At 51.5% G+C, this 12,802-nt stretch overlaps 1 protein-coding gene across 2 annotated transcripts in view; it reads left to right on the top strand.

Moving 5' to 3' along the window:
* Window positions 1–12,802, top strand: part of MCPH1 (microcephalin 1) — a 200,209-nt gene that overhangs the window by 171,483 nt on the left and 15,924 nt on the right. The gene's annotated exons all lie outside the window — the stretch shown is intronic.

Raw genomic sequence — 12,802 nt, 5'->3', positions numbered from 1 at the left:
AGGGGAGTTGGGGCCAAATGAAAGAGGGCCTTAGAGAGCAAACCAAGGGCCTCGCACTGGCAGGGCTTGGAGCAAGAGAGAGGCGTGCTGTCCTCGTCTGAGAGTCTCCAGGCAGCGATGAGGCCTGAAGTGAAGGAGGTAGGACTGAGCCCTGACCGGGGTGGAGTAGCACCCAGAGGTGTCCAGTGAAATCCAGGCCTAGACCTGGTTTCCCTTCCCCAGGCTGGTGAACCTGGAGGTCAGCCTTTGTTGTTGGCTCTGTGGTGGGAGCTTCCCTTGCTGTTTACAGCCTCCAGGTATTTGTAGACAGATCTTATCTCCTTCCCTCTTAGTCACCTCTTGGCCAGGCTCTGCATATTTGGCTCCTTTAAACTTTTCTCCGGGGTCTGACCTCCAGCCATGCTCTGAAGCACATTTGTTTTGTGTTTTCAGATGTTATTCCGTTTGGACTATTTTAAGAGATGCAATAAACTAAATAAGGCCTGGCCTAAATAAGAATGGTCTTGAAATAGAAAAATGAAATTAAAACATATTTGTTCAATGAAATTAATATGTATTTGCGTGTATACCTGTCTGCATAGGCATGTGTGTATACGGGGTGTGTGTGTCTGTCATTCATGCATATACACATATATACGCATGTATATGTTCACATGTGTGTGTGTGGTGTGCATGCACAGCCAGGAAGCTGTAAACTGGCATCCATCCCCTGAGGGCCCTGCTGTCACTCACTGCTCTTCTCACCCAAGCACAAGTCTGCAGCCTGAATTCTCCAAGTTTTCCCAGGAATTGACTTATTCTAAAATTTAAAGAAGAACAAATGAAAAAGCACAGTGGGACCTGCCCACCACCTGGCTCCCTCTAGACCATCAGTTTCTCGAGGTCTGGGGCATGTAGGAAAGTGCTTGTTTCCGTGGTCCAGTTAGTACGGAGAGACTTTAAAGGGGCCAGCTCCGTTTTGTCTTCAGTTTTCTCTGCAGCTGCAGCAGCTGTGGGGTGGGGATGGAGGTTGGATGTAAAGGGACACAGTGAGCTCTTTGGGACCATGGGAGTGGCCCTGTTACCTCAGAATGTCAGAATCATAACATGCCCATTTTAAATGGATACATTTTCTTGCTCATAAATGATGCTTCAGTAACGTTGGATTTAAAAGTAATCACATACACGTTGCTAGAAGAGGACCCTTTGTGGCTCTGCAAGTGGTGCAAGTGGCCAGGGCTCTCCCTCCCAGGGACACTCCTGTTTTAAGATATGAATAAGATGTTAAGCTCGAATTCGGGACCCCCAAAAGACCACCAGAGACCAAGATCGATGTAAACAGCAAAGAGGTGTTTATTGCCAGCTAGCTCGGTCCTCCGCGCGTGCACACAGCAACTGGTGACGCTGAGAGGCCCCGAGCCCAGGGTTTGCAGCAGTTTTATACACTCTTTGGAGAAGGCAGGGACCCCCACATACATCATAGCATCTCTTAGCAAATCATCACACACCACAGGAAAATCAAATAACAACTCTAAAACATGATTAGCACATTCACTGGTGGGAACAAGTTGGGGAGGGGTGATTGGTTACTACAAGAGGGGGATTCGTTTGAACTGATTGGTCTAAGCCAAAAGGGGTGTACGTGCTGAACTACATGGTTTCCCAACACATTATCAACCACCATAAACTACTGGGAGGGTCACCTGGCATCCCAGATATTTCCCTGTCTCATGCTGATTGGTGGCTGCTAGGGGGTTGCTATGGGTCCCCACCTAACCTGACTGAGTCGGGGACACCTGGCACAGCTGATCTCTCCTGTTATTTGTAGATAAACAACTCAGCAGGGTGGGAATGTGCCTAGGAATGCTCTGTGGGTCTTTCCAAGGACAAGGGTCATGTTCCTTCCTTGGACAAGCTTTGCTCTGAGGTAGAGGCTGGTTTCTCAAAGGTTAAAGTCCCTGGCAGGGAGGTATGGGAGGTAATAAACAGAAGCAGGTTGTAGCTTGGAAAGCAGGTGATGCAGAGACCCAGCCCCGGGCTTCGTCCCAAGCCCTGAGGCCGTCACTGTTCCCTCAAATTCAGAGTTGGTGTTAGGCAGGACTACCAGTGAAGATAAATATGCTTTTGATAATACTTGCTTTACTCGTCAGTTTAGAAATAATTTGGCAAAAATAAGGGTATTTATGAGGCAGCGAGTCAGTATTCCACCGAGTCATTCTGTTCATTTTGGTATGACTTTTTACTTGACGGGCCACCTGCACCTGTCTCCTGGGGTCCTCACAGCCTCTCTGGCCGTAGGAGACAGGCCAAGGCTCCAGTGCCAGCCAGCTGTGCAGCAGGGCTGGGGCCTGGCCCGGCTCTGCGAGTTGGTGGCATCGCACAGTGAAGTGGCTTTCCTGGGTCCTCACCCAGGGTTTGGCTTCATTGGTGAGGCAGCCCCTGTGGCATCATTTGAACAGCAACAGCTTCCTGGGTGACTCTAATGTGCCCCTGGAATAAGAGCTGCTCCTGGGGAGCAATGACACAGAACCCCAGGGAGCTGTTGGATGTGGCTCTGCTTAGAAATATCTGCTTAGAGCCCCCAACTTTGAACGATGCTATGGACTAGTAGTTGCATACATAGGGTTACAAATCTCTTGCCATCTATGGGTTTCTAAAGGATCAAATAAAAGATTCACTAAAACCAAGGAGTGATTTCCATATGTATTGTATCTCTGTTTTTTTTAAATGAGAATTAAAAGCAGCCAAGCACTCAGAGCCAAGTGTTGCAGAAGGGTCCATATCATTATGGCTAAAGTGGGTGGAGAAGGGCCTTGTGGCCCACACATAGACCGCCTCCGCAGGGAGGGCACACCAGGTTCAAGTTTTGACATACTTCTTGCAGTTATTGAAAACTACGAGGCATGAAACCCAGATTTATGTTGTTTTAAAAGTTATTTGTGGATTCCCAAGATGATTATGTTCCCATCACTTATGGAGCCTTTAAAACTCAAATGACGCTTTAAAAATCCAAGTTTGGCACACACTGAGTTCTGATGTCCATTGAGTAGCATTCAGCGAACATAAGGGAGAATACCTCTGCCTCTGCCTAACTGATCCTTTGTCTGGAGAACAGAAAGTTCCACTTATACATCAATCACTTTTGGAAAAGCCGAGCCAGCAGGACTCCTGGTGCACTGTTTTGCTCTGGGCCTAAAATGAGAATTTGGATGCAATTCCTGGGGCCAGTGGGCTGCTCCCAGCCTCCCAGCCAAAAGCCTTGTCCTCCCCACCACAGCATCACAGACTGCACTTACCCGTCACCATGCACCACCAGGCCAGCCCACCCTGATGGGCTGCACCCCTCCCCTGCCCTCACACGTTTTTCTTTCTGGATAAGGTCTTTGGAATTTCTTTCCATTTTGTTTCTGAATCGTTGTAAAGTATTGTAGTGTTAAAACCAAGGGGTTTTATAAACCTCACTCCCATGCTTGACTGCATAGGTTTTTGCCTGAGGCCTCTCCTGCCAAGAACATAAGGACTCTCTAAATCATTTGCGCCATTTTTACTGGCCTTCAGAGTCTCCTCCTTGGTTTTCCTCTCCCTGCTGTCAGCCTGTTAAATGTTCCGAGCATCCAGATGTCTTAAACACATGCAGATGTGTGGGGCTGGGTTGCTACTGGGATGGAGACAGGCCTCTCCTAACCATTCTCAGAGCTCAGACCCAAGAAAAATCACTGTCGGATGGGGACGGGTGGTGTCTAGGATCTGGACTCTGGTTCTCCGTTACCAGCTTACCACGTCAGGCAATGTGTGAGAATTCTTGAAGGGTGTGTCCATATCTTTACATGCACACACCTGTGACTCCCCAGCCATACCCTAGTCTTTCTTAAGAATAGGCTTGGAGTCAGCCAGCCAGCTTGGGCTCCTCTGGGGTGCCACATCCGTTTCCTCGCCCAGCTCTCGGCTGTAGGGTGGCCCATGGTTTACCAAGCACCTTCTAGAATTCAGTAGAGTTGGGCACCTGATGTCAAGAGGAGCAGGATGAAAGTCGAGCCCCTCAGCAGCCATGGCAGGTCGTTGTCTGCTTGTCGCTGAGCAAGCTAAGGTCTAAGCAAGTCATGGAGTACAAGGTCTCATAGCTTAGGGAGGGAAGATCCCAGGAACCATACTTCAGTCTCCACACAGTGTCCAGCACTAGCAAGGAGATCAAGCTTGACATCCGACTGTGGGTATGTAATTAATCCAGACTATTTGAAAGGGAAAGATTTTTTGATTACTGCTATTGAATAAAAGACCTAAATCTCTTCAAATAGTTGCAAGAATGTAGAGTCCTTGGCTGTCCCCGCCAAGGAACTGATGGCTTTAAGACTGTCATAACTTCAAATTCAGAGGTAGCTAATCCTTTTTGGGTGCAGAGAGGTCATGTTTTTTTTTTTTTTTTTTTTTTTAATATTTATTCTTTAGTTCTCGGCGGACACAACATCTTTGTTGGTATGTGGTGTTGAGGATCGAACCCCGGCCGCACGCATGCCACGCGAGCGCGCTACCGCTTGAGCCACATCCCCAGCCCCAGAGGTCATGTTTTTAAGGAAGTATATTGTGCAGTCAGGGGCACAGGCTCTCCATGTACATTAAGTCATGTCTGTTTCACCACATGCCAGTGTGGCACATTGATCCAGTCACTCTGCCCTTCAGTTCCAGCAACTGTAATAGGTGCTTAATGAGAGGCTCTGCTTCCCAGAATTTTGTAGCAATTGCATATAATGTGGAAAGTGCCAAGAGTAAATTTAGCAAACAGGTAGAGTATTTGCTTGGTAAGTGTTAACGATATTCAATATATAATTGTTACTTTTAACAATCTCTCCCCTCCCTCCTCCCTCCCCTCCCCCCCGTGTGTGTGCAGTGCCTAGAATGCATCACCTATAAATAATAGCTCACACTTACTTCATTCTGCTCTGTATGACCAAAAATCCAGACCATGAGCCAGAGTCAGCCTGAGGAGGAGTTGACCCAGGTCCAGGACTGTGCCTGGCCCTACTGGGCAGTGGGGACCATGCCACGGGGCTCATGGGTGGGCAGTATGACCTTGGGAGGAAGGCAGGTTCTCTGCTCCTAGGCCTGGTCCTCACCCACCAGCTTTGTGGCCTTAGGAAGTCACTCATTGCATGTGTCTTCAGGTTCTCCTAGGGAGAAGGGGGTGGTGATAGCACTGCAGGTGAGGCGGATGACCTCTGCCCTCCTGGAAGCTAAGGCAGATTCACAGGAGAAAAGCACGCATGTTAAATGTACCTTCCGTGACACCGGTGCCCTCACACGGAAATGAAGACCCAAAGACGTGGCAAAAATGGCACATTTCCTGTGTTAGGTTGAACAAAGAGGAATTGGGGGAGACTAAGTTATGTGGGGAGGCTACAGCAAGATGAGAATTTTTTTTTTTTAGAGAGAGAATTTTTTTTAATATTTCAGTTTTTGGTGGACACAACATCTTTATTTTTTTATTCTTTATTTTATGTGGTGCTGAGGATCGAACCCAGTGCCCTGCACATGCCAGGCGAGCGTTACCACTTGAGCACATCCCCAGCCCAAGAATTGTTTTAAAGGATCTGTTTTGTAGAGCACTCTGTGTTTCCAGGTTGGAGAGCATTTCCACTCTCCTGGTGCAGAGAAGTCAGCTTTCACAAGGGAATCCTCTCCCCTTTCATGAAGAAAGGAGAGATTCGAATGCCCTTCTTCATCTCCCACCCGTGTCCCTCGTGGGTGGTGGAAATGGTGTCGCCCTCAGTGGAATGGGCTGGCTAAAAAATAAAAGCTAGGAAAAGTGGAATGGCAAAAAACACACCGAACCCAGAAAGTAATTTCAAAAGCGGGGGCAGGGCGGGCACGCTGATCAGATGAACCTCTGAACAAAGTGGAACCTGCCTCTGCTTTATTTATATCAGGAAACACCAAAGAGATGCTAGAGAATGTTCTTCTCCAAAAAGGTCAAAGGTTCTCTACTCTGGAGCTACTATGAAGACCCTTCCTAGCAGAGTGGACGGAAAGGTCACGTGCATGGGGCAATCTGTTGCTGTGGAGAGCCACGGAAAGTTCCCAGTGCCAGGCCTCCCTCTCCCTGGCTACATGCCAAGAGAAGATCCTCATGTATATCCCAAATGGCTTTCTGCATTCATCTGCTTTCCTTTAAGGGCCTTCACCTCGAAGTAGCTTTGTCACCACAGTGGCATATTCTGCCATTTTCAGTACCGACCCCATAGAATTGTCACAGGGACTAAATAAGTAGAACATGTAGAACATTGCCCAGCACCCAGTAAGTGCTAAGTGTTTATGAATAAAGGCGTGATACAGAGTTGGTTTATCCAGGGAGCCAGGAGGGCATCCCTGAAGAGGTGACAAGTGACCAGAAATCCAGACAATGAGCCAGAGTCAGCCTAAGGCAAAGGGAGAGGGTGAGCATGGAGGCAGGGGCCTGGCGAGGCCACCCGGGGCATCGAGGATGAAGCAGTCACCTGCAGACACTAGGGGCTGGGCTGTGCAGGGTCTTGAGACCACCAAGGAGTTTTACTCTTTGTTCCAAGTCATGGGAGCTGTTGGAGGTTTGCGAGAGTGTATGTGTGCAGGTCTTGTGTTGAGCATAAGAAGCCAGGTGTGTTAGGACTGTCCAGAGATGCAGGACCCGTAGAACACACAGAAAGGAAAAGGAGAGACAAACCAGGAGGCATTAGCTCACGCAGGAGGGGACCGACAAGTCCCTCATCTGCTGTCTACAGGCTGGAGTCCAGGGAGCCAGTGGCCTGGTTCAGCCCGAGTCCAGAGCCCTGAGAACTGGGTGCAGTAACGCAGGTGGGAGCTGGTACAAGCCCCAGAGTCCAAAGGCCCAAGAACTCGGAGCTCTAATGTCCAAGGGCAGGAGAAGATGGGTGGGATGCCCCAGCTCAGCAGAAGAGCTTGCCAGTGAGATGAAGAAGTTAGACTCAGTAATCCCTGTGAGTGCTGGAGTAGTTCATCCTGAATTTGAGCAGCTTTAGAAATGCCTGTACATAGAGATTACTCTAACCAGCCTCCTTGAACTTGTGTGGTTAAACACACTGTGTTTAGTAAAACACATAGATACTGCACCAGGTAGTGTCGAGAGTCCTTCTTGGAGGGTCCTCTGGTCCTTACTTGTCACCTCTGTTCAGAAGAGTCCGGGGCTCTGCAGTCTAGCTGCCTGCAGAACTATTCCTGAAAAACAAAACAGATTTCTGTATTTTGGTCAGAACACTTCTGACACCAAATGCACATGAATTTCCACAGTTTCTGCAGACATGAGCCGCTGTCCTGTGACTCAATTCCATTCTGTCACTGCCAACCTGGAGTTAGCAGTAGATCCAGCAAGTTCTGGGCTGAGTCCCCCACACTGCTCCCACTTCAACCACCAATTATAGGTCCTGGGTCTCCCTCTGACTCTGACTGAAGCTGTCAGTCGTGGGTTCCCAGAGCCCCCTCCCTGGGTTTCATTACTTGCTGAAATGTCTCCTAGAACTCAAGAGAAACACTTTGCTTACACTTACCATTATATTACAGAGACAGTGTCAAGGGATACAATGAATAGGCATAGGAGATACACAGGACAAGGCACTCCGTGTGTTAACCAGCCCCGAAGCTCTCTGAACCCCTTAATTCTGATTTTCATGAAGTTTCATTATGTAGACAGAACGGGTTAAATTCAACCCGTCCACCTGTGCTCATCCAACACCCGACTGCTCTTTTCTGTCTTCCTGGATCAGGCATCCTAGTTGAGGATGCACCCAGGAGTCTCCATGTGGCCTGTGCAGACTGTCCCCAGGCCCTCCTGCCTGGGCGCCTGCTTGAGCTGACTCTGCCTCCACCACATCACTCTGCCCAGTGCCTTGCTCTGCCTCCTCTGGGAGCTTCGCATTTCCAGCACCTTTCAGGTTGGCATAAGGCTCCCTGGGGGTCTCTCTGTCTCCCACCCTCCCCTCTTCTGCCTTCTTTCACTCCTTCTCTCTGTCACTGTTGCCCTGATTTTCTCCACAAGAGGAAGTCTTGCTTCCCAAACCAGAGTACAAGCTTTCCTGGAGTCAGACTCAGTAGGATCCCATGTCTCCCAGGCACAACACTCCGTGGTTACTCAATACACTTACGAATTCAACAAGTACAGCTGAGCACCTACTATGTGACAGGTACCGTTCTGTGTGCTGGGGGTATACCATGGAATAAACCAAAGAGTCCCACCTGTCTTAATCCACCTTTTCACTGCTGTGACAGAAGGATCTGACCAGAACAACTCTAAGGAGGAAAAGTTTATTTGAGGGCTCACAGTTTCGGAGGTTTTAGTCCACAGAAGGCTGGTTCCATTCCTCAGGGTTCAAGGTGAGGCTGAACATCATGGTGGGAGAGGGTGGAAGAAGGAAGCAGCTCACATCACGGTGACCATGAATCAGAGAGAGACACCCAAACCACACCCCAACTCCCACCTCCTCCAGCCACACCCTACTCTTCAGTTACCACTCAGTTAATCCCTGTTGGGAGATTAATTCACAGGTTGGGTTAAGACTCTCACAACCCAATTAGTTATCCTCTGAACCTTCTTGCATTGTCTCATACATGAGCTCTGGGGGACACCTCACATCCAAGCCATCTTACGACCCTCGGGCTCCAGCAGGAAAAAAACAAAATAATGCAAAATAGCAGATGATTCATTATGTTAGAAGGTGGCGAGACTTACGATAAGAGAGAGGAGCCCCGGTGAGGGGAATGGATGTTGGTCAGATGTGGGCACTCTCAGCAGGCTGCCGGGATTGGTCTTGCTGAATTGGTGACAGCTGGAGGAGGTAGAACGCGTGGGAACTGAAGGAAGGACGTCCCAGGCAAACACCAAACAGTGCCGAAGCCCAGGGCAGAGCTGTGTCGCGTGCTCCAGGAACAGGAAGGCCCGGGTGGGGGTGAGTGTGGAGGGGCTTCAGCCGTTACTCTGAATGAAGTGAGGTGCCAGCATTTTGAAAGACAAATGGCATTATCTGACTTGGGATTTCAAAATTCTCACCATGTCAGAAAGCGTCTGTAGCAGGGAGAAGGCTAAAAGGGAGGCCAGTCCAGCAGAGCTAACCCCGGCTGGAAGCCATGTTGGCTTGGACTCCGTGTGTGGCAGTTAGAAGACTGATCTGTTATGTTCTGATAGTGAAGCTGGCCAGGCTTCAGGGGGAGGGGGTGCTGGGAGGTGTGTGAGATAGTGGGACATCCAGGCTGACCTCGGGGATTTGGGCTAGGCACCTGAGGGGATGGAATTCCCCAAATTGAGATGGAGTCTGCAGCAGAGCAAGTTGCGGGGAGGAGAAGAAGGGATGTCAGAATAATTGGGAGAGGTGTGTTAGACACCAAAGTGGACATCATGAAGGCCACTGGACATAGGACTGTGCCAGGAGTTCTGAGCTGGAGGTACCATGTAGGAGTCATCAGCATACAGAGGCTCTGAGACCAGCTGGGGCCACCAAGGGATGAGTGTAGGAGGGAAAAGGATCCAGGACTGATCCTAGGCAGCGTCAGAATTAGGAGGTCAGGAGGAAGAGTGGAACCAGTGGCGAAGAAGCTACTAGTGGTGCTAAAAGGAATCAGATGTGTGGATAAAGGAAGGGCTTCCAGGAGGGGAGGCCAGCGGCGTCCTTCTGGTCCCTGTGGGATGAGGATGAGCTTCTCCTGCTGACTCTGGCAGTGTGTGGTCCCTATGGTCTTAGAAGCTCAAGTTCCTGGGCATGTTCCTACAGACTCAGGGAGAAGATGGGCAGCGGGCAGTGAGCGTGGGCCACGCTGTCGAGGAGTTTGCCACAAAGCAGTGCAAACACATGGGCAGTGTCTGGCAGAGGCGGCTAGGGAGGGGAGCATCTTTGCAACTTGCTGGTGTGAAATACCAAACAAGAGCTCAGTGATGAGGAGCAAGAGGGAAGAACTGATAGGACAGGCCTCGAATAGGCAAGAGGGACACAGTAGTCGGGTGGAGCAATTGGCCATCCATGTGGACGGTCCGTCTCCATTTGCCCGTGAGAAAGCAGGTCTGGGCGGCATCCCTTGCCACTGTCCTTGCTGTAGTGGAAGCAGCATGATGGCCAGGGGTGAGAAAGGGGAGGCACTGTTGCAGGTGGAGACCTGCAGGTGTGAGGCCAGAGGGGGCCATTGCACTGGGTGTCCTGTGTTGCCGACAGGCAGAGGCGGACGCAGGCCTGAGGCCTGTGCATGTGGGCAGTCTAGGAGACGTGGGTCCCCGTCCTTTTGGCACCCGCATTCCCTCCCTGTAGATACTGAGCCTGGGGGTGGGTACACACGTCCTTTTAATTGGAAACCTTAAAGCCTCAACAGCGGAGCCTCCCCGACGTGGCTCCGGCACGTCTTCTTGGCTGACCTGCCTTTGCACACAGGGAGCCGGGGACTCCCCTGGGCTCTGGAGGGTTTGCCCTCTCCTGTCTGGAGCCAGCCTCACCCCACACCCTGCCCTACTTCATTTCTTGTTGTCAATGTGGGGCAGTGCCTCCTAGACCTGCTTCTGTGTGGGAGGACAGAAACTTCCCGTCTCTGATCTCAGCGGCTCATTCCGTCCTGCTTGGGCTGCGGGGTGACCCTGCTATCTTAGGGCTTTGGTGGCTACCCTCCTGCTCCAGTGCTGGTGGCTCCCCGCTAGCCGCTCCCCATGCTGCTGGCAAGTTGGCCCGAGCCCCGCAGCCTCGGCACCTGGTACATCTTATACAGTACATCCCTACTGTTGTCACCTGCCCCTCCCGCTGCCTCACATTTGCACCCCAGTGATCCTGGTCGGGTTGTGCCAGCGTGATGCCCTCCCACCCTTCCAGTGAGCCCATGTCCAGCGCCAACCGAGCGGCCACTACGGTCTGCCCAGCTGCCCCACACCTGCCCGACACCTGCCCGACACCTGCTCAGGCTGTTTCCTCCCCCATGAAAAGAAACGTCTGAACTTGCTCTGGCTTCTGGAAAGTCCTGAAGAAGCAAAGACGTTCTCCCTCCATTATGAATCCTCAGAACTCAGCCTGACCCTCGAAGGACTGAACAGGTGTTCCTCCTGCCAGGAGAGATGGGGGCTGATTTTGTGAATGAAACTCTGTGGCCCCGCCCTGGGCAGGGTGGGGAGGCAAGCGAGCTGGATCACGCACCTCGGGAAATGCAGGAGGGTCTTGCCAGGATCTCCAAGACGTCTGGAAAGGAACTTGGTCTCTCTGGCCTCAGTTTCCAGGTGGGCTCCCTGGAGGGGCAGCAGGTTCGTGGTGGAAAGCCAGCAGCGGTGTCTGGAGTAAGTGAGCCATCAGCCCCCAGGTTCATTTCTTGGCTGAGGCTGAAGAGCTGGGTCTCCATGAAGCTAGAAGCTGCCTGGCGCGTGGGCAGATAGATGACTGGAAGGGCCCCAGCCACAGCCTGTTTCTCTAGTAGCTGTCTGGTGAAGACAAACACAGGCGGTCTGTCATGGCAAAGCTGACCGACCCCAATGACAGCAGAGGTTCAAACCCAGAGCTCAGGCCCAGGATGACTTCCGCCCACCGGCTGCCTCCCTAACGTCACTGCACACCAGAATAGGGACATAGGCATGAAGGCTCAGTTCTGTCACCACTGCAGAGAGCAGCAGCTATGCTTCCAAACACCTGTGGTTCACCCTGACCCCGTGCCACCCTCAGTGCCACTGGTTTTGGAGGCTCTTGAGCCTAGAGCTGTCAGTAAGGCTACTCAGTCCCCTGCTCTGGTGCTTCTAGAAAGGCCTCTGGGCGCTGCAGGGAAAACCTGGGCCTCTGTGAGGAGCTGAACTCACTTGCACTGTGCACGCCGCCCCGCGGGAGCCCGGGTCACATATGGTGAAGAGCGGCTGACCTCACAGATGCCTCCTCTTTAGGCATGAAGTGGATTTTGTCTGAAGGGGAGATTTTGTCTGCTGAGGCTCTTGCCCTGGGAACAGCCAGTTTCTTAAAGACTCATTCCGTGTTCCCGATCTCTGAATGTGTGCTTCAGGTTGTCCTGTGAATGAGGGCAGTGCGCCCCAAGCATCGTGTCTGTGTGACAGCTGCGATTCTTCCTCTTTTTACCTTTTTACCATTTTTCACTAGAAACTCAGGTCAGCATGGAGGACCCAGGTTATTTCGTAGATCCTGGTTGAGGTAACAGCAGAAATAACCCAGCAGGAGGGCCACTCAGCCATCCCTTGCTGATCCACATATCCCCTCACACCCCGTCCTGCGATACCCACGTGCATGGCCACCACACTCCTTTTTCTGGTGTGCATGCGCGTGTGCATAAAAATGTTGGGAATGGAATTAGAGTTTAGAGCCAGTAGCTGTGCACTGCTGTGCAGAGGTGGTGGAGAAGGCAATGAGGACGCGTCAGCCTTGTGCCTGGGAGGTGGTCCTCCTCTGCAAGCTCACGTCCCTGCCTCAGGGAGGCCGTGTGGCACAGCCCGCCTCTGTGCACCAGCACTCCTTCAGCTCCCTTGCTAACCGCTGAGCACTTTGTGGCCTAGTAATCTCAACTAACACAAAAGTGTGCTGATGGTGCTCGGCTGGAGAGGAACGTGGGCGAGCCCAGGGCAGAATCCGCAAGGCAGAGCATGGCCCACCACAGGGAAGCAGCTCTGTGATCTGCAGCTTCGGGGGCGCAGTGACATCCAGGGAAGGCTGTACTGCTGAGTTTCAAACACTCTGGGCGTCACTGAGGACTGTGATGTGAGCATTCCAGGGGCCGAGATGACTAATGAGGGCTCTGTCCTCGGAGCACTGGGAGGCGTCCTGTTCTTAGGGCTTGGCTTCTGGAACAGGCCTCACGAAGCTCACAACAGCCAGAGTCGTATGTGCTA

The sequence above is a fragment of the Spermophilus citellus genome (assembly GCF_964194105.1).
Source record: "Spermophilus citellus genome assembly, chromosome: 16".
Classification (NCBI taxonomy): domain Eukaryota; kingdom Metazoa; phylum Chordata; class Mammalia; order Rodentia; family Sciuridae; genus Spermophilus; species Spermophilus citellus.
The sequence above is the reverse complement of the archived record's forward strand: the minus strand, read 5'-3'. Positions and strand labels throughout refer to the sequence as shown.